This window comes from Gallus gallus, chromosome 2 (assembly GCF_016699485.2).
Source record: "Gallus gallus isolate bGalGal1 chromosome 2, bGalGal1.mat.broiler.GRCg7b, whole genome shotgun sequence".
Classification (NCBI taxonomy): domain Eukaryota; kingdom Metazoa; phylum Chordata; class Aves; order Galliformes; family Phasianidae; genus Gallus; species Gallus gallus.
The window spans coordinates 60670870-60690403 of record NC_052533.1 but is presented as its reverse complement, the minus strand read 5'-3'; the positions used below and the strand labels follow the sequence as shown (position 1 = coordinate 60690403).

Here is a 19534-nt window from a genome sequence, read left to right as displayed (position 1 = left end):
GGAATTGGGGTGTTAGTTAATGAAAAACTCAATGTGAGGTGGCAATGTGTGCTTTCAGCCCAGAAAGCCAACTGTATCCTGGTCTGCATAAAAAGAGGTTTCACTAGCAGGGAAAAGGAGGTGATTGTCTCCTTCTGCTCTCATGAGATTCCACCAGCAGAACTGCATTCAGCTCTGGTGCCTCCAGCATAAAAAGGACGCGGACCTGCTGGAGCAGGTGCAGAAGAAGCCATGAAGATACTCAGAGGGCAGGAGGACCTCTCCTGTGAAAGGAAGCTGAAAGCTGGGATTGTTCAGTCTGGATAAGGACCCAGGGAGACCTTATTGTGGCCTTCCAGTACTAAAGAGCTCTAAAGAGAGCCTACAGGAAAACTGGGAAGTGGCTTGTACAGGTAATTGAGTGATGGGTCAAGGAGTAACGACTTTAAACTAAAAGAAGGTAGGTTTAGTTTAGATATTAGGAAGAAATTCTTGACTAAGAAGGTGCTGAGGCACCTCTGGAACAGGCTGCCCAGAGAATGGATGATTTCTAGAGATGTTCAAGGCCAGGTTGGATGCGGCGCTGGGCAACCTGGTCTGGTGAGAGGTGTCCCTGCCTGTGGCAGGGTGTGGGAACTAGATGGTCTGTGAGGACCCTTCTAACCCCAACCACTCTGTGATTCAGAGGTGGACCAAAGCTGTTTGGTGGAAATAAGTTCTCAAACACTGGAATACTGGTATTAGCTTCAGAAATGCCACAGAGCATCAGAGGAATGGCATTAGGTCTTTGTGGGTTTTTTTTTTTTATTTACTGTTGCTGTTTAGACAAGTATCTTCCTTGATCTGCTGGAAATTAGAAACATTTACCTGCATCAGTTTTACTGTTTTTCTGCAACACTATGTGTAGAATGTTTAAATTATGGGGAAAAGTCTGTTTATAGCAACTAGAGGGCTGGTGCTTGGCCTGGGAGCCCAGGACAGCTGGGCTGGTCAGCCCTGCTTCTGTGAATGGGGCTGTAGGCAAAGAGCCTGCCCCTCAGGGATGCTTGCCAGGGTCAGAGGAGAGGCACCATGCTGGAGCTGGTGTATCCCTGGCAGCCACAGATGCATGGATGTGTTCAAGCACAGCAAGAACCCCGCCAGGGCTCTGATGCACATAAATCACTCCAGCAGCGGTAATGCCACATGTGCTCATGTACGTGCTCTGCCTTATGTGCATAGGCACTTGGCATACATCCCAAAGAGCTCTTTTATTCCCCTCCCCCCCACCCCCCCATATGTTGAATCCCTGAAGATTTGTACATTGAATTCAGTAGAGGAAAATTTGAGGAAACGGTGTATCCGTCCTCATACCTCAGAGCCCTGCACTCCTTAGCCTGACAACCCACATGTTTACCTGATTTAGTTACTGTGGAGAGGGCAGAGCAGCTGTGGTGAATTAATTAGTAACTTACAGAGCTGTTGCAGCCCCTGGAGCTGAGCTGTTACCTGGCTCTGAGCATAAGGACAGCTGTGTTACCTATTCTGAAGTGAAAGCTATGAGAGATGCTCAGCCTGCTGTCTCTGCTACTCTCAGGGAGAGATGTCTGGAGGGGATGGCTCCCACTGCTGCTCCAGGGTCCTGGGACACAGCTGTCCTGGGATCTGGTAGGCTGGAGTTGCTGAAGCCCTGCTTGGTTGAGCAGGCTGCAGTCACCCATATGCTTGTCACATTCTTGTCGGGAGTTTTAATTTTTGAAACTAAGGAAGTAGCACCAGTTCAGTTTGGAGCCTTAAAGATCATTGAGTCCAACCACAACCTAACCATACTACCCTAACTCTAACAACCCTCCACTAAATCATGTCCCTGAGCAGCACATCCAAATGGATTTTAAACACATCCAGGAATGGTGACTCAACCACCTCCCTAGGGAGCCTATTCCAGTGCTTAACAACCCTTTCTGTAAAGAAGTTTTTTCCTGATAGCCAACCTAAACTTACCCTGGCACAACTTAAGGCCATTTCCCCTCGTCCTGTCACCTGTCACCAGTGAGACCAACCCCACTCTCACTGTAAGTACCTTTCAGATATTAGAAGAAAGCAATAAGGTCCCCTCTCTGCCTCCTTTTCCTCAGACTAAACAGCCCCAGTTCCTTCAGTTGCTCCTTGTAGGGCGTATTCTCCAAGCCCTTCACAAGCCTTGTTGCCCTTCTTTGGACCTGCTCCAGCACTTCAATGTCCTTTCTGTACTGAGGTGCCCAAAACAGAACAAAGCACTCGAGGTAAGGCCTCACCAGTGCTGAGTATAGGGGCAGGATTACTTCCCTAGTCCTGCTCACCGCACCATTCCTGATACAAGCCAGGATGCCATTGGCCTTCCTGGCCACCTGGGCACACTGCTGGCTCATATTCAGCTGACTGTTCATCAGTACACCAAGGTCCCTTTCCACCAGGCAGCTTTCCAGTCACTCCTCCCCAAGCCTGTAGGGTTGTCTGGAGTTGTGACCAAAATGCAGCACTCGACACTTGGCCCTATTGAAACTCATACAGTTAACCTTGGTCTATCGATGCAGTCTATCCAGGTCCCTCTGTAGTGCCTTTCTCCCCTCAGGCAGATCAACACTCCCTCCCAACTTGGTGTCATCTGCAAACTTACTGAGGGTGCACTCAATCCCCTCATCAAGACTGTTAATAAAGATGTTAAACAGAAGTGGCCCCATTACCGAGCCCTGGGGGACGCCGCTCATGACCAGCCACCAACTGGATTTAACTCCATTGACCACAACTCTTTGGGCCCGGCTGTCCAGCCAGTGCTTCACCCAGCAGAGTGTATGCCCATCCAAACCATGGGCAGCCAGCTTCTCCATGAGGATGTTGTGGGGGACAGTGTCAAAGGCTTTACTGAAATCCAGGTAGACCACATTGACAGCCTTACCTTCATCCACTAAGCGGGTCACCTTGTCATAGAATGAAATCAGGTTTGTCAAATAGGATCTACCATTTGTAAACCCACACTGACTGGGCCTGATTCCCTGGTTGACCTTTAGCTGGTCCATGATGGCTCCCGAGATTATCTGTTTCATAACCCTCCTGGGCACCGAATTGAGACTGATAGGTCTGTAGTTACCAGGATCATCTTTCCAGCCCTTTTTGAAGATGGGCATCATATTTGCCAGCCTCCAGTCCGCCGGGACATCCCCGGTTAGCTAGGACTGCCGAAGAATGATGGAGAGTGGCTTGGCAACCACATCCGCCAACTCCCTCAGCACTCTAGGGTGCAATCCATCTGGCCCCATGGACTTGTGAGCATCCAGCTTTTGGAGCAGGTCCAAAACCATCTCATCATGGATTATGCAGGGCCTATTCTGTTCCCTATCCCTGTCTACCAGCGCAGGGGGCTGTGGGCCCAGGGAGTAACAAGTCTTACTATTAAAGACTGAGGCAAAGAAGGCATTATGTACCTCAGCTTTATCCTGGTCCTTGGTCCTTGGTCACCAAGTTGCCCTCAGCGTCCAACAAGGGATGGAGATTCTCCCTACTTATTGTGGTCCTTTACCTTAGTGGCCAAGTTCGGTTCTAGCTGGGCTTTAGCTTTTCTTATTTTCTCCCTGCACAGCTTCACTACGTACCTGTAATCATCATAAGTAGCTTGCCCAGACATCTGGAACTGATTCTCTTTCCTGCTCTTCTCTGCAACATAGGAGTGTGCAACCTCCCTTACTGATGGTAGATATACCAGCTAGACACATGCCCGTAATACTGCCTGGAAGGAAGGTAAGCAATGTACACTATAAACTTGCCTTCAAATTACAATGTATTTCTTCATATATGGCCAATACAGGGATTTATCCTCACCATTAAGTTATCTTAAGAGCACCTAGAGAAATGTTTGACAGTCTCCAGGACCCTTATCAGTCAATGGGAGTTGGGAACATAAACCCCTTAAGCTCTGTTGATGGCTTCTCATATTTTTCTCATAAACTGCTACCACAAAAATAATTTTGGCAGTGTTTGGAGGGTCTTACATATGCTCTTCAGTTTCATTTTTTTTTGAGCCACAATTACTTCTCTGGCTTGCACTGCTACTTATTCAGTTTTCTGAGTGAAATCACAACCTAGCTCTGAAACAGGCTGGAATTCATTAAATCCGAGAAGGATATTTGGTTCTATAGATCTTGTTTGAAAGTCATTTGGTGATTCTGATATATTATTACAAATTTACAGTTGTTCTTGGTCGATAATTATGTTCTAAGTCTGTCCTTCAAATTAATTTGTGTGCATACTCTAAACAGCTCTGCCGTGGATGTAGTTTAAGTAAATTACTTACAGGAATGACACATTTGTTACTAATCCTCCAGCCTCTTATAGCCAAATTCTGTAATTCTCTCTCAGACTGGTAATTCTTTCTTATGCAAGCACACCTACTGACTAAATATTTATTCACCCAGTTCAGACCACCACTTAAGCACATGGTTAATTGTAAACATGTGTTTGGGTCTCATTTACTTCAGCAAGGCTAAAGCACTGTCTTGAATAGGCATTCTTTTCCAAATCAGAGCCGGAAAATTAAATTTGTCCCCCTGTATAAAAGATCAATTCAGCTGTTATGCCTCCAAAGGAAAGCTGAAAGTTCTATTGGATTAAGGCAAGATATACACTTCAGGTGTAATAACCACTGGATGACTTGTCAAGTAAACTTTTGTTCTCAAAAGAGTGTCCTTAACATCTCTGATATTAAGTGATAGCAATTTTTGAAAGTATCTCTGCAGAGATGCAAAATGCATCTAACCTATCTGGCAGATAATCATTTTGACATCTGTGACTAGTGAAAAGCCTCGAGTAGCGTTTAAATAGGACCACACTGCAGAATTATAGAATAAGAAATTAATGACTAGCAGCAGTAAGACTTCTTATATTAAGGAAAACAAAAGGATTGTGCACATTTTGTTTGGAGTGAGTCATTGTTTATACATTCTCTATTCCTGGTGCAAGCCACCCCAATAGAAGCACAGGCCTGTCGATTCTTATTAAAAGCTAGAACAGGAAAAGGACCAAGTGCTGGCTGCCTGTGTGCATGGACATATGCCACAGATCCCAGGGAAGCAGGATGCTTTTGCCTTCCTTTTAGCTCTGTTGACATCTGCCACAGGAGGTAGAAGTGGCTGTGCTGAATACGGGCAAAATGCTCTCAGCTCTGCCTCTGCATCCCTCCCTCAGTGTGTATCTTGCATAAGGCAAATGGCCTGCAGTCATTGTTAGAGGGCAAACAAGTGGAGGAGAGTGGTGATGCCAACATGTGGCTGAACAGCATAATAGCCATGTGCTTCTGGTTTAATGTATCTTCATAGCAGCAGCTTGAGCAAATAGTGCTCTCCCGGAATGAACAAGACCAACCATACACCATGCTGGATGCTGATTTCTTTTCTCAGGTGACATAAACCCATGTTGGATGTTGATGTTTTTTTCATGGGTCAAAAGTGATAGGACTCAAGGAAATAGCCTCAAGTTGTGCTAGAGATTTAGATTGGACAGTATGAAGAATTCCTTCACACCAAGGGTTGTCTAGCATTGGAAAGGGAAACCCAGAAAGATGATGGAATTCCCATCCCTGGAGGCATCTGTGAGATGTGTGCATGTTGGCCCTAAGGGACACTGTTTAGTGATGTGACTCAGTAGATCAGGTTGATGATTGCACTCGATGATCTTGAAGATCTTTTCTAGCCTAAATGATTCTATGCACATATGCAACTCTGGCCACTAGGAAAGAAAATTAGCAAACTTCCCCACAGAGGTTAAGCATGAACTGGAAGACTCTTGGTGGATCTGCAGTAGGCAGCATGTGCTCTGTGGAGAGGACAGATCTTGCTGTTGTGTTGCTGTGTTCAGGCTGCGGTGGGCACCCGCTTTATGTAAATGTGCAAAATGGGGCTGAAAAACTCTGAGGAAAACAGGCTCACTGAAAGCATCAAGCCTAAAGAATTGTACTCCAGGCACAAAGCAACCAGGAAGGAAATCTTACCAAGTCTATTCTTACAGTACTTCAAAAGCAGTTATAGAAAAGGTTAACCTTTAAAAACATTTTCACCAATTACTTGGCTTTCCCATGACATCAGTCTTCTCAGTTTCTACAGTCCTTTGAAGAACATTACTAATAACTAACCTCATGTATTTCATATAATCCTGAATCTTCCTTTGAGCCTTCGAGGAAAATCACAATTTCCCCTGCGCAAAGCTTCACTTTGAATTTGGAGTTAAGAAATTTTATATGTAGGACACTGCAAAGGAGTCTTGGGAGACCAAAAAGATTTCTTGCTTCTCATGTTTGCAAAATACTTGGCATTAGTCATATGATAGCATTTTAATTCTTTACCATCATTGCAGAAGTACGCATACATAAATGATACACAACATGTGCCCAGTGTATGGGATATACCTAAATATGCAAGTAGTGGGTGACTCCCTGTTAAAAGGCACTGAGGCTCCCATCCTCTGGTCTGACAGGGAGTCTTGAGAGGTCTGCTGTCTCATAGGAGGTGAGATCCAGGACATTGCCAAGAGGGTACCGCAGTTCCTCAAGAGCATGAACTGCTATTCCCAATTGCTCTTTCATGTGGGATGGAAGCTGGAACATGGGCAGAATCAAAGATGACTATAAAGCCCTGGGAGTGCAAGTGAAGAATACTGGTGTCCAAGTTATCTTCTCTTCAGTTCTGCCAGTTGGAGGAAAAAGGGAAGCCAGAAATAGATGTATAATGCATATACATTTCTGGTTATGTGGCTGGTGCTGGTGTGAAGGTTTTGGTTTTTATGACAATGGGACTTTCTGTGAAGATTATAACCTGTCAGGAAGGGATGGGGTCCACCTGTCTAGAACAGGCAGGGCAGTCTTTGGCAGCAGGCCGGCCAACCTAGTGAGACAGGCTTCAAACTGAAGGACTTAGAGGCTGGGATCCAAAATGGCAATACTCATGCCATTACAACTGACTCAGGAATAAGCCAGGCCAATGTGAACAGTGACAAATGTTCCTTACCTGCCTCCTGTGACATGAGCCAGAAGGCCAGCCACCTCAAGAGTGTGTATAGCAATGGGGGATCCTCTTGCATCCTTTTAGGGAAAGCTCCATCCTCTGCTCCCTTTTCTTCTCTGAAGTGCCTGTATAGCAGTGCACACAGCATAGGGAATAACAGAAAGAATTAAAGATCTGTGTGCAGGAGAAAGGCCATGATTTAATTGCAGCCATGGAGACATGGTGGGGCACTTTGCACGACTGGAATGCTGTTGTGGATGGCTATGTACTTTTTAGGAAAGTCAAGACAGCAGAGTTGCTCTGTATGTGAGAGAACAACTACAACGTATCGATCTCTGCCTTAGGGATGATTGATGAGAGAGCTTATGGATAAGAATTAAGTGGCAGGCTAATATTAGTGACACCAATGTGGATGTTTACTATAGGCCACTTGATCAGGAGGAGGAAGTTGACAAGGCCTTCCACAGACAGCTGAAAGTAGCTTCACAATCACAAGCACTGGTTCTCATGAGGGACTTCAACTATGCTAATATTTACATGAACAGTGACACTGCCAGGTGCGCACAGCCCAGGAGGTTCCTGCAGTGCATGGAAGATAACATTCTGATGCAGGCCATGGAGGAGCCAATGAGGAGAGGTGTGTTGCTGGACCTTGTTCTTACAAACAAGGAAGGACTAGTTGGGGATGTGAAAGCCGGGAGCAGCCTTGGATGCAGTGACCATGAGATAGTGGAGTTCAGGAACATGGAAAAAACAAGGTAATAAGTAGGACTGGAACCCTGGACTTCAGGAGAGCCAATTTTGACTTCTTCAGTGACCTTCTTGGAGGTATTCCATGGATTAGAACACTGGAAGGTAAGGGGGCCTTAGAGAATTTGTTGACATTCAAGCACCACTTTTCCAAGCTTGAGATTGGCACATCCCTAAGAGTAAGAAATCAGTCAAAGATGGCAGGAGACCCACATGGATGAGCAGGGAGCTCATAGAAAAACTCAAAGAAAGTCTATGGAAGGTGGAAAAGGGATCGGGTCAATTGGGAGGAACATAGGAATGTTGTCAGGACATGCAGGTATGCAATGAAGGCCAAGGCCCACTTGGAATTAAACCCAGGCAGCGTGGTCAAGGACAACAAGAAGGGCTTTTTAAGGTACGTTGTAGCAGAAAGAAGATTAGGAGAAATGTGGATCTGCAGCTGAATGAGGTGGATGCCTTAGTAATGGAGGGTGCTGAGAAGGTGAAATTACTGAATGCCTTCTTTGCTTCGGTCTTTACTGATAAGACTGCCTCTTGGGAATGTCAGTCCATGGAGGTAAGAGAGAGTCTGGAAAAAAAGGAAGACTTCCCTATGGTTGAGGAGGATCTGGTCAGAAACCAGCTAGGCAAATTCTGTACACAAATCCATGGGTACTGATGGGATAAGCTCATGAATGCTGAGGGAGCTGGCAGAAATTATTGTGATGACAGTCTCTATCATCTTTGAAAGGCCACAGAGGGTGGAAGAGAGGCCTGAGGACTGGAGGAAAGCCAATATTACTCCAGTCATCAAAAAGGGCAAGAAGGAGGAGCTGGAAAACTACAGGACAGATAGGGAACTTCTAGGGAGAGTGGAGGGCTACAGAGATGATTAGGGCCTGGAGTGTTTCCCACATGAGGAAAGGCTGAGAGACCTGGGACTGTTGAGCCTGGAGAAGAGAAGACTGAGGGGGGATATTATCAATGCTTATAAATATCTGGTGAGTGGGAATCAAGTGGATGGTTCAGGTTCTCTTCAGTGGTACCCAGAAACAGAACAAGGGACAATGGGTACAAATTGAAACGCAGGAAGTTTCATATAAACTTGAGGAAAAACTTATTTACTTTTAGGGTTACAGAGTGCTGGAACAAGAGACGTTGAATATCTCCAGAGAAGGAGACTCCATAAAACCCACCTGGATGCTTTCCTGCATAACCTACTCTAGGGAACCTGCTTCAGCAGGGAGGGTGAACTAGATGATCTCAGAGGTCCCTTTCAACTCCCACAGTTCCGTGATTCTTTGGGTAGGCTCAATCCAGTGATGTTTCTATCAGAGCACAGCTATGTTTTATGGTGCCCAGTAATGCTGAAATGTTGATAGTGACTAGACTAGAATATCCTACTGTGCTCCAGATACCTGAATAAGGGCCTAATCATGTAAATACCACGTGTATTAATTCTAATAGGTCCCTAAGGGATGGCTTGTCATTGCAGTAACATGGCCTTTTGTGGATGGAAGCAGAGGCTAGCTGTTTCATCCACTGGGATACTCTGTGTGCCCTGAATACAGGCCAAAATGCTGAGCAAACATGGTTGCAAATATCTCAGACTTGTTCCTCTCCCCCGCTTTCCCTGCACGCTGTCTTTTTGTGATTCTTCTTTTCTGCCTTTTTTTTTTTTTTAATTTTCTGTGTGCACTTTGAGATTTTTTTTCAACTCTCTGAAAGCAAACAAAAGAATTGAATAAACTTGCTGATGTTCCCCTTTTCGTGGCCTGATGATAACTACATGATAACTCTCTCCATCAGATTCTTCATTCAGGAAAAAAAAAAGGGGGGGGGGGGAGAGGAAGGCAAAAGAAGGAAAAAAAGAGCCTTTGTCAGCCTCCATAGCACTATTCACTGCTTTACTAACAAGTTACAGTGAGAATATCAGCTTCCTGTCCTTTCACTGAAGACCATTGATCTTTTTCTCTGGTAAACATAAGGGCCATAGCTTTTGTTTGGCTTGTGGTCTCCATTTATGTGGTGCATTTCAGGGATGAAAAGTGCTGTTGTGGCTGTTCTGCAGAATAAAAACCAGGACAATGGCAGTAGGACAATGAGTGGGAAGCATGCAGCGGTTGTCAGAGAGGGACGCTGGGTGTTTGGGCCACCTCCATAAACCTGGTGACCTTCATGGAAAAGACCCTTAGAGGCTCTGACCAAGCAGAAATGGAATTTCAGCCTGTTTTTCTGTTCAATGAGCCCTGCACAGGGTAGAGGACAGGTGGTAGGATATACTTGTCCTAAAGAGAGACAGACCTCTTAAGGAGTGGACAGGTGGTAGGAGGAATGTGGTGGCAGTTCTGACGTCACTCTGGCTTTGCTGCTCATCACCTCAGTAATTAAACACCAGTTAGTCACAATGAATTATTGTGACTAGATGCAGGTTCTGAGCCGGGAAGGTGGGCTGCAGCTGCGAGCCTTTAAAGGTACCCTAATGAGCAAAGTCCCTTTGCTGCAAAAAGCTGAGTACAAGGGAAGAGCTTCTGGGCTGGATAAGTAACCAGCTCAGGGTAGGATCGGTGGCTGGACTGGCAGAGCCTGTGTACAGGGAGTGTGCAATTGGAGTGGTGGGCTGGGAACCCTGCAAAGAAATCAGACATTTTCACCTAGTCAGTCCAGTGAGTGATGCTTTAGAAAATAGAGCAATGATCTGGGGTTTCCCTTGATGATGGTAAGATGTCTAAAAATGTGTTACTGCTGGCAGAAAGCGAATGTATGCTTTATCTGATCTGAGGTAGCAAGAAACAGTTTTTTTTTTTTTTTTTTTCCCTTTCCTGCATTTCAAGCTTTGATTAAGTAAGCAAACTTTTCCTTGTTGACTTTCAATGCATGCAGGTATTTTTCTTGGCCATACTGTTCCTATAATTTGGAAAGCTTAAGTACAAGAGAGATATTATAGCAAGTCTCAGGGAAAAAATTCCTGTGAAAGCCCAGATCTATTGAAATCAAGATTTGTTGATTTTTCTTTTATTTTGTTTTGATAGCAAAACTTTATTTCAGTGCAATTCTGGCTTTTCTTAACCGCTGCTTATCTATCTTACGCTGATGTTGGCTTGGCTACCAGCCACAACTCTCTGATGCCAGGCACCTGGCATCTACAGAACAAACATGAACCTTTCCCCCAAAAGCTTACACTCATGGCTGTTCACATTAAGATTTCCTAGTTTGGTGCTGCCTTCTAATAGTCAGGCTGGAGAGTTCTTCAGCTGCTGAGCTCGTAGCATGGGATATGCAAACCTTTCTGGAAAAAGTACATGAAAATAAGTAAATCAAGTTGCAAGGATGCATATCTATCGTTACTCGTTTTGCTGTGTACAGCTTTTGAGCTGCACTTGTGAATTTAGGCTAAGTAAGAAAGGATAAAGCAAGATCTTTGCAGCATTGTGAGACTGAATAACTTCATTTTCTTCCCTTTTTATGACTGCTGATGAACTTCTTGCTTTTCAGTCATGGTCCTTGCATGATTTGGCAGTATATTCTCCCTGAAACTTAATGAATGAAACACTTTGAACTGAATTTGTCTAGACTGTTCTAGACTTCCATAACTTGATTTTGTGTACAGCATATAAAGTGTGGGAAATCTTAGAATGGAGTAAAACTACATTTTCCATGAATTAAAATGTCAAACAGCTAAAATGTTATGGTGACTAAGAACTCATTTCAAAATGATTTCTAAACAGCAACGTCTGAAATGCAGAAGTCTTCAGATCTGACTAAGTTTCATCCCACGCTAAGACTCTCTTCACTGCTCTTACTGTAGGTAAATCTACAGAGAAATGGCAGCCTGCAGTTGACCAAGTTAGTCTGTTTGAGAAGCTTGTGTTATGAGACTCAGCTCTTTTAAAGTATTATGCTAGGTTAAATTTATTTTAACATCATAGACACCCGTGCAATCTGATAATTATCGAAGTACTTTAAACTTGAAAACATCTATTTCACAGTTTTTTTTATAGTTGTGCATTAGGTACACCTATTAAGTGAGAAGAAGATTGTAGACTTTTATATGGAACATATAATTCTCCGTTCATGCAATTTTTGGGTAATTTTGTTGATCATATATTGCCATGATGCAACCCACGTCCTTGTGAAAGGTGTGAACTTAAAGCACAGTTCTGTAATGACCAAACTTCTGGTTTGGTTTTCATCCTCTGGTGCTGCACAACTGAAAATTCTGGACCTGTGTGCGCTTGACTTGTGTTGGACTGCCTCACTGACTTCATGGGGCAAGTCAGTGTTGAGAAACTAAATGAAAACAAAAAGTCTTTGCCTAGATCTGGGGAAATGATGATTACTTCAACAGCTATTGGGTGTTCTTGCAGTTTTCCTTGCATTGTGTAAATCCAGGTCTAAGCTATGCTGGCCAAAATAGCAATATATGTTATACCTATAAAGGAGGAGGCTCATTCCCACAATGTGGGTTAAGCTGAAAGAACAGCAGTAATACAAAGCTGTTGGCTAGTCAAGTGACATAACCCCTTTTTCTTACTATAAAGACATTTTTCAGCTTCAGTTCTAGAGAAAAGGCCAAAGCTTTCGAGTCTTCAGACTCTGTTCTCATGTTGCCATGTGGCCTCATCGAACTTGATAGTTTGCCAAGGCATGCAGGGAAAGACGTCTGAAAATGTACGATCTCAAAATGCCATTTTTCCCCCGGCTGCTACAAAGACAGTCCTGCCCTGCAGGGAAGGAATGGGCTGAGGCCAACACCTGAGTGGAACAGTACTGCCCAGCCATCATGTGTTTCCTTGTCATTCTTGAGACCTTCCCTTTGTTTGGCTGGTATCTTTCAGGTACTTTGAGAATCATGAGTAGCTGCAAACCTGTTGGGTGGTTACAAGTGTTTTCTTTGCTGTCTCTGAGTTGCTGGGGAGGTGACACTAATGCTGGCCACCTCCACCTTGTGGGGTAGGTGGGATGATAGGAGGCAGCTGCTGGAGAAGGCAGGAAGCCCTGCCTACTGCGGTAGGGGCAGGAGTGCTTGGGCTGGAGTGAATATTCATCTTCCTCTTCAGAAGTTGCTGTAGGAGGCTTACAGCCTGGAAATAGACTGATTATTCTTCTGCTTTAAAAGGCAGCATATCCTACAGCTCCAGGGACTGCTTGCTACTTGGGCTCCAGGTTTGGGCAGATCTGCATGTTTACAGTTGTTCTTTTTGGCTACTTTCTTGCAGCCTTTTCTCTTGTTCTTCCCCTCTTCCCTATTTTTTTAATATATTTTTTTCCTCCTTTAGTGATTAAAAATGGACACACTTTGCCAAGGCTTATTAAAACAATCCTGCTTGCTGTCAGGAGGCTGGTGTTACAGTTGTGGAAGGATGGCTTTTTTTTTTCCTAGTGTAAAATGGGTCTGAGGAATGGGGCAAGGATTAAATAAAGGAAAAGGATGACAGGTGGTCTAAATCCTGCCCTGAGTTCTCCTCTTCAAAGGTAGGCTATATCCTAGATGTTCACATTCTCCTGCAGAATTTTGGGGATTAGCACAAATTGTGGCCTAATGATGCGACCAAGCCTTTATGTTGCTGTTCTCCTCCTGGGCAGCTTGTGCTGTAGCCCTTAGGTATGCTCCAGGCTAAAACAGTGTCAGGTGGAGCAGAGGGCTGGGGTGATGGAGGGAAGCAGGAGCTTTCTTGGCTGCCACGCCATCCCACACTGAGCACACTCACAAGCAACTTGTCTGTTTGTTTCCTGCCTCCATCTTTAAAAAAATATGTGGAAAAATATGGGGGTGCCTGCTACTTTTAATGCATATGTGCTTGTTTTGAGAGGCCATATCAGAAAGGCCTTGTGTTTTAAGTTAACATGTATCTTCCAATGGCATGCTTCTGCAGATATTCATTGCATATTTGTGCTGCCCATAGGGCTGGGCTGCAAGGAAGAAGGATGTGATACAGGGGGCTTAGTGAAGGGTGGGCACGTGGCATCAGCAAGGTAATAAAGCTGGGATGAGGTGGCTGTGCATGCAATGGTTAGGGCTGAAGCCATCCTTCTGAGAAAGCTCTGTATGAAAGCTTTGTAAAAAAAAATAAATATGTAAAATAAAAACAAATCAAAGTAAAGCCCCAGAAGAATTTCCTATGAGTGTCGCAGGTGAGGATAACAGAACTCTGAAGGAGGATGGTAGTTTTAAATCACTTCTGCAGTAGTCAACAAATCTTCCACTCTGTTAACCTGGCTGCAGGCTTATGTTGATGCAAATGTATAAAACAATCAAATATGTAAATCCCTCTGTGCATATAAATCCACTGATGAGATGCAAGATTTCCAGCTTTCCTTTTTTTTTCTTTGCACTGGAGTTGAGTTCAGCAGCCCACTGGTCCAGTATTTTGCCTTTGCAGTTGCCTATACCTCCATAATGGGACTGATCAGTATGCATGGAGTTGTACTGGTGCATAGAGGAGCATGCAACTTAATGCAATAGGCTAAATCACTTTGATTAGAATTTAAAACTAATTCCATTTTTGCTGCATGGAGAGAGGTTAATTCAGAGACTCCAGAGCAATTCTGAATTTGTTTAAAGATACCAGTCAAGGCTTCTGTTCAAATTACTGCTTTGGAAAGATGTGGTTAAAGCTGGTCATCAGTTACAGATCATAAAGTATAACTTTTTAAATAATAATATGAATTAAGAAAAAATAGTGGAAACTTCTGTAGAATTAGGCCTGTATTTCTTGAGAATTGTACACCTTTCCTCACTTATTCTTTTCAGTGAGGAAGGCAAGTTGTGAGGAAGACTAATTTTTGCTTTGTGAGAGTAATGTAGTCATCTTGAAGAACTGCAGAAATCTTCATGACAATTGATAAGCCAAATATTTACTTCTCACTGTCTGAACTCTACTATCGTGTTGTACTCTGGTGTTGCATGAACTGAGAGCATCACTTACGCTGATAGATCTAGGAAGGGAGTATTGTGTTGTAGAACTGGATACCAGAGAGCTAAACATGTAATTGGGCAACCATAGTGCTATGGTTTGCAAGGAAATGGCAGAAGACCTCCCAGTACTGATGCTGGAGAGAGGGCTTCAAAGTGGCCCAGAGGCATGTGCAGAGGTATCACCTAACTCTCTGTCTTTGCCTTTGAGCTGGTGCTGTGATGCTTGCATTCGAAGTGCAGACACTATAAGGCGGTTATTCTATTGAGCAGCAGTGGGAAGGAGCGGCTGCTCGGACACAGTGTCAGAATGGAAGCCAGCTGTAGCAGTGAAAGTCTCACAGGGTTAACCACAATGTCTGCCTGCAGCTGCTGCTGCTCAATACCCAGCATTCACATGCGGCCTCGCCAAACTGCCTTGTGACATTTTTGATTCATGTCAGGGACAAAGTACCATTGTTTGGGGGAAAAATAACTGTTTTATAAAATGTTCTGCAGGCTTTCAGTCATGTAGTCTTTATTCTCTGCTCTGTGCCACTCTCTAGGCTGGAAAAAGTTCTCCTTGCTTTGTTTTTCCAATTGCTGCTTAAAAAAAAAAAAAAAGAAGAAGTGTTTCTGGCTTCATTTCTTTCAGTGAGGAGCATGAGCTTCTCTGTTAAGCTCAGGGAGAGGCCAGTGGTGGGCCATTTTGCTTTAGTCGCATTGCAGTGACTGGAAGAATACTGAGCAGGAGCAGCAGCATGCTCTGACCAGCCACGAAGGACAGCGGGGTTCAGGGGATGGCCTTCCCTCTAGTGACAGGCCTCAAGGAAGTTTTGGGGAGATTTCTCTGCTGATGAAGCAGGTCTGCTGTCAGGCCATCCGTGGGATTCCTCTGATTAGGCCCAAGCAGTGGGCTCTGTGGATGGAGGCTCTGCTCTTGACTCCTTTCAGTGCAGAGATAAAAAGCCTCTTTGTTTTTTAGATCTATGGAGAAGTTTTAAATTGTTTGTCACTCATTGCCCTGGGTAGCCCCATACTGTGCTGCTAGCTGGAGCTCTAGGCTGAACATCTATCCGGGACAATAGGACGTGGTGAAAAGGCCTTCACCATTCTCAAGCTGCCCAAGGAAGTTCTGCTGCGGGGGCCTGCATGCATTTTCACAGCTTTAATGCCTCGTTTGCTTAAAGCGCGCAGAAGGACTTGAAGTTCGAAGAAACAAATTAACCCTGTTGCTTTTTTCGGTTCAGCTTTTGGAGTTGCTCCCCAACACCCATGTCACAGTGGATGCCCATATAGGGGTGGTTTGGAAAGAAAGTTCTGGTGAAAGGACAGTTTAAAAATGGAAAAAAGGTGCCACTCGTTGCCCTCTCAGGACTTCAGGCAGAAATATCTCCAAGCCTGCTGTTAGATGTTAGAGGAGTACTGGAGCATCCCCGTGAAGCAGAGCAGGGCTGGGCCCAGGTTCTACAGGCTCTGCAGCAGAGCGAGAGTATCCAGGCCGGCTCTGCAGCAGAGCGAGAGTATCCAGGCCAGCTCTGCAGAGAGCTGGTGCAGGCACCAGCAAAGCTTATTAACTCCAGCTCTGTGCAATTTGAAATGGGCTGGACTGCTCCAGGACTAGGAGGAGCAGTGTATGTGCTGTGCTGAACCTCTACAGAGCTGGCCTGGGAGCCTCTGCTTTGTGCCAGACTCCAGCCACAACCTGGATGAAGCACCACCGGGTAACTGGGAACTGACCAGAAGGCAGTGCCAGGTTAATTAGACATCCGCAGGCTATTCTTAAACCTTCCTTCTAGAAATTTTAATTTTTACTTTTTCAGCTTCAAAATGGGATGCTGTTAAAAAAAAAAAAAAAAAGAAGAAGTCAAGGAAGAAAAGAAAGAATTAAGGCCTTCTGCCCAGATTGGCATAGAACACAGTTCTTACTAAATTGAAGACTCATGTGGTCTGATTTAATCTCTTAGTAATTTCCCTTTCCCAGGTACTAAAAACTGTGGCTCAGCACGGCTTTTTTGATTTTCCTGTCCTTGGGTTTACTTTCCATATTTTGCATTCATGTGTTTTTCTTCCCCGATTCTTAATGTGCTTAGCCTGTTCAGATGAATATAAGATCTCAATAGTAGCATCTGAGATCATAATCTGTCTATATCAAAGGCCAGAATTATTCCCTGTTGTTTGTAAAGGAATTATTTAATAAGTAATCCTTGTAAGTGTCAACATTACACATGAGATGACATAACACTTGGGGAAAGTAAGGACTAAGCCAATATTCCCACACCAGCTTCAAAGCTAAACATGCTTTCACATACAGATGCTTCCTATTTCTCATCTGCGGCTTCTATTTCCCCCTAATTGGAGTTGACACTGGAAGGACCAGTTCTCCTTTTTCTCCTCCTGGATGTTTTGATTGGAATGTTAATACCGTCTTCCTTCATTACAGGGCTGTGCAGGGCGTTCTTCATGGTATAGCATTGGCATTCCTGCAGAAGCTGTGCTTGCCCCAGTGCCAGAGGGGTGTTAATGCATAGCTGGCTCCTTGTGGTGCAGCAGTCAGAGGCACAAGAGGACCAGCCCTTTGGGAGCAATTGAAATCTGGATGGAGATTTTTCATTTCAGGCCTGTTCTGCCCAAAAGTAAACTTCCTGCTGAATGAGTGCAGAGTAGTGGGGCTGTTCTGCAAGTAAAATAGTGAAATCTTGGAAGCTGAACACATGCAAAATAGTTTTTCCTCAGAGTGTTTCTACGTGTTGAAAACATCAATCTCTGCAAAAAAATCTGAAAATGTTGGCCTCTGGGTGGCAAATAACTCCTCCAAGGCTACAGAAGCCTCCTCTGCTTCTTGCACAACGCCTCCCCATCCCTGCCCCATCTCTTCACCAGCAAGCTGCACTGTGCATCCCTCCCAGACAAATTCAGTCCCTCTGAGAAACACTGGTGGATTTCTGTGTTGTGAATTCAAAAGATGAAATTGTCATGGGGAGTTTATTCTTTCTGCTAATAAGGCAAGTCTGATCAAATCAACCCCAATTCCTTGCCTTCTGAAAGCAGCCTCTGAGGTGGAACAGTGCAAAAAAGAGTGAAAACAGCAAAATATGTCACGTCCCCGTGGATGTTCCCAGCCCCTTTGGGGTATGCAGGTCCTGGGGTGCCCATGGCCCCCTTGGGAGTTGTTTAGCTGCCGGAAAATGGTAGCAGCTTCTCCAGAGCTTACAGTCCTGCATATCTCTATTCTCTGAAATCATTGCTGCCTGTTGAGAGGCTGCTGGGGTGGATTTGCTCTCCTTTTTTTTTTTTTTTTTTTTTGTGTGTGTGTGTGTCTTTTTGGAGAGTGGCTCCCTTTCCTTGTGCTGCATTTGCACAGTTGATGGGGGATGAGGCTCTTCTGTGTTATGATGCTGTAAATAACACTGATAAAGTATTAATGCCTGAATCCGGTGGGGGCTTTCAGCATATTTTCCCCACAAGAGTAATGTTAAAAGGACACACGGACCTCTGCTTCCCCAGCACTGACTTGCCAACTGTCAAGTTCTGCCTCCTTCCATGTACTTATTTTCCAAATCCGTTTGGCTCTGCTCTCAGTGTTTGTCCCTAGGCACGTCTAGGTGCCATAAAGCCTAGAATGTAATGGGGCTGTTTGGTATACTCACCGCACAAGTAATAACTCCATGAAATCTTAACAATAAACCTTCACTTCCAAGCAAGTGCTGTAAGTGCTTGCAGACAAGCTAGTGGAAAATGTAGATTCAGCATGGATCGCCAGAGAGGATCCTGAGTATCTATTGCATGGTGTCTAACTCATGTTCTTTTTTTTTCTTTCTTTCTTGTAGGAGGTAGAGGTGCTTTGGGACCTCTTGTAATCCCCAGGAGGAGTGGGAAGCAGGCTTGTTTAGCTTGGAGAAGAGAAGGCTCCAGGGAGATCTCATTGTGGTCTTCCAATACTTGAAGGGAGTGCATAAACAGGAGGAGTACGACTGTTTACATGGGTGGATAGTGATAGGACAAGGAGGAATGGTTTTAAACTGAGACAGGGGAGGTTTAGGTTACATATTAGGAAGAAGTTTTTCACTCAGAGGATGGTGACACACTGCAACAGGTTGCCCAAGGAGGTTGTGGATGCCCCATCCCTGGAGGCATTCAAGGCTAGGCTGGATGTGGCTCTGGGCAGCCTGGTCTGGTGGTTGGCGGCTCTGCACATAGCAGGGGAGTTGAAACTCAATGATCATTGTGGTCCTTTTCAACCCAGGCCATTCTATGATTTTTCCTCTACACAAGTAAAGGCATGTGTCTTCAGTGCCAGTGACCTGGAAAGCAAAGCCTTGCCCTAAGCCCTCCATGTCCATGTGGTTGCTCTATTTGAGACCTTGTCATTTCCCACAGGATGCTGGGCAGGTGTAAAAGGATGAGGTATCCCATGGGGCTGGGTCTCTGCTGGCATAAGGAGAGAAAAGTAAAATCAATCTCATTACAAAGCTATTCTTTAGGCATTTTTTACTTTTGTTACTAAGTTAGTTGTCCCTCTACTTTTTTTTCTTGATGTGGCTAGCTTGTGACCTTTAAATGCAAGGGATATTGAGGCAAAATGATTGCTGTAAGTGTTCATCTTAGATGGCAAATGACACGAGGCTGATGTTGAGGTGTATTATTTAGGATCCAGGTCTGTAAAATAGCAATTCTAAGAAAAGTGTGAGGGATGCTGTAAAGATTTGCAGTGCCTTCTCTCAGTTTCTTGTTAAAGCTGAATGATTTTTACTTTTGTGGAAACAAGAGAGACAGCCAGTGCAGGCTCAGGAAGCCTTTTGTGAGCTTTCTTCACATCCCCTTAATCTGAAACTGTGTGAGGTCTCCTGTGGTCCAGGTCTGTGCTTCCGTTTAACAGACACTGTGGTGCTAATTGTGTTATGGCTTTGCATGAAGGACA

General features: G+C 44.6%; 1 long non-coding RNA gene across 1 annotated transcript in view; it reads left to right on the top strand.

The window, feature by feature from the left end:
• The first annotated feature begins 7667 nt into the window (after positions 1–7667).
• LOC101751892 overlaps positions 7668–19534 on the top strand; it is a 70190-nt gene continuing 58323 nt past the window's right edge. Inside the window, exon 1 of the long non-coding RNA XR_001463355.4 lies at positions 7668–7841. This is a non-coding gene — a long non-coding RNA (uncharacterized LOC101751892). The remainder of the gene's footprint in view (positions 7842–19534) is intronic.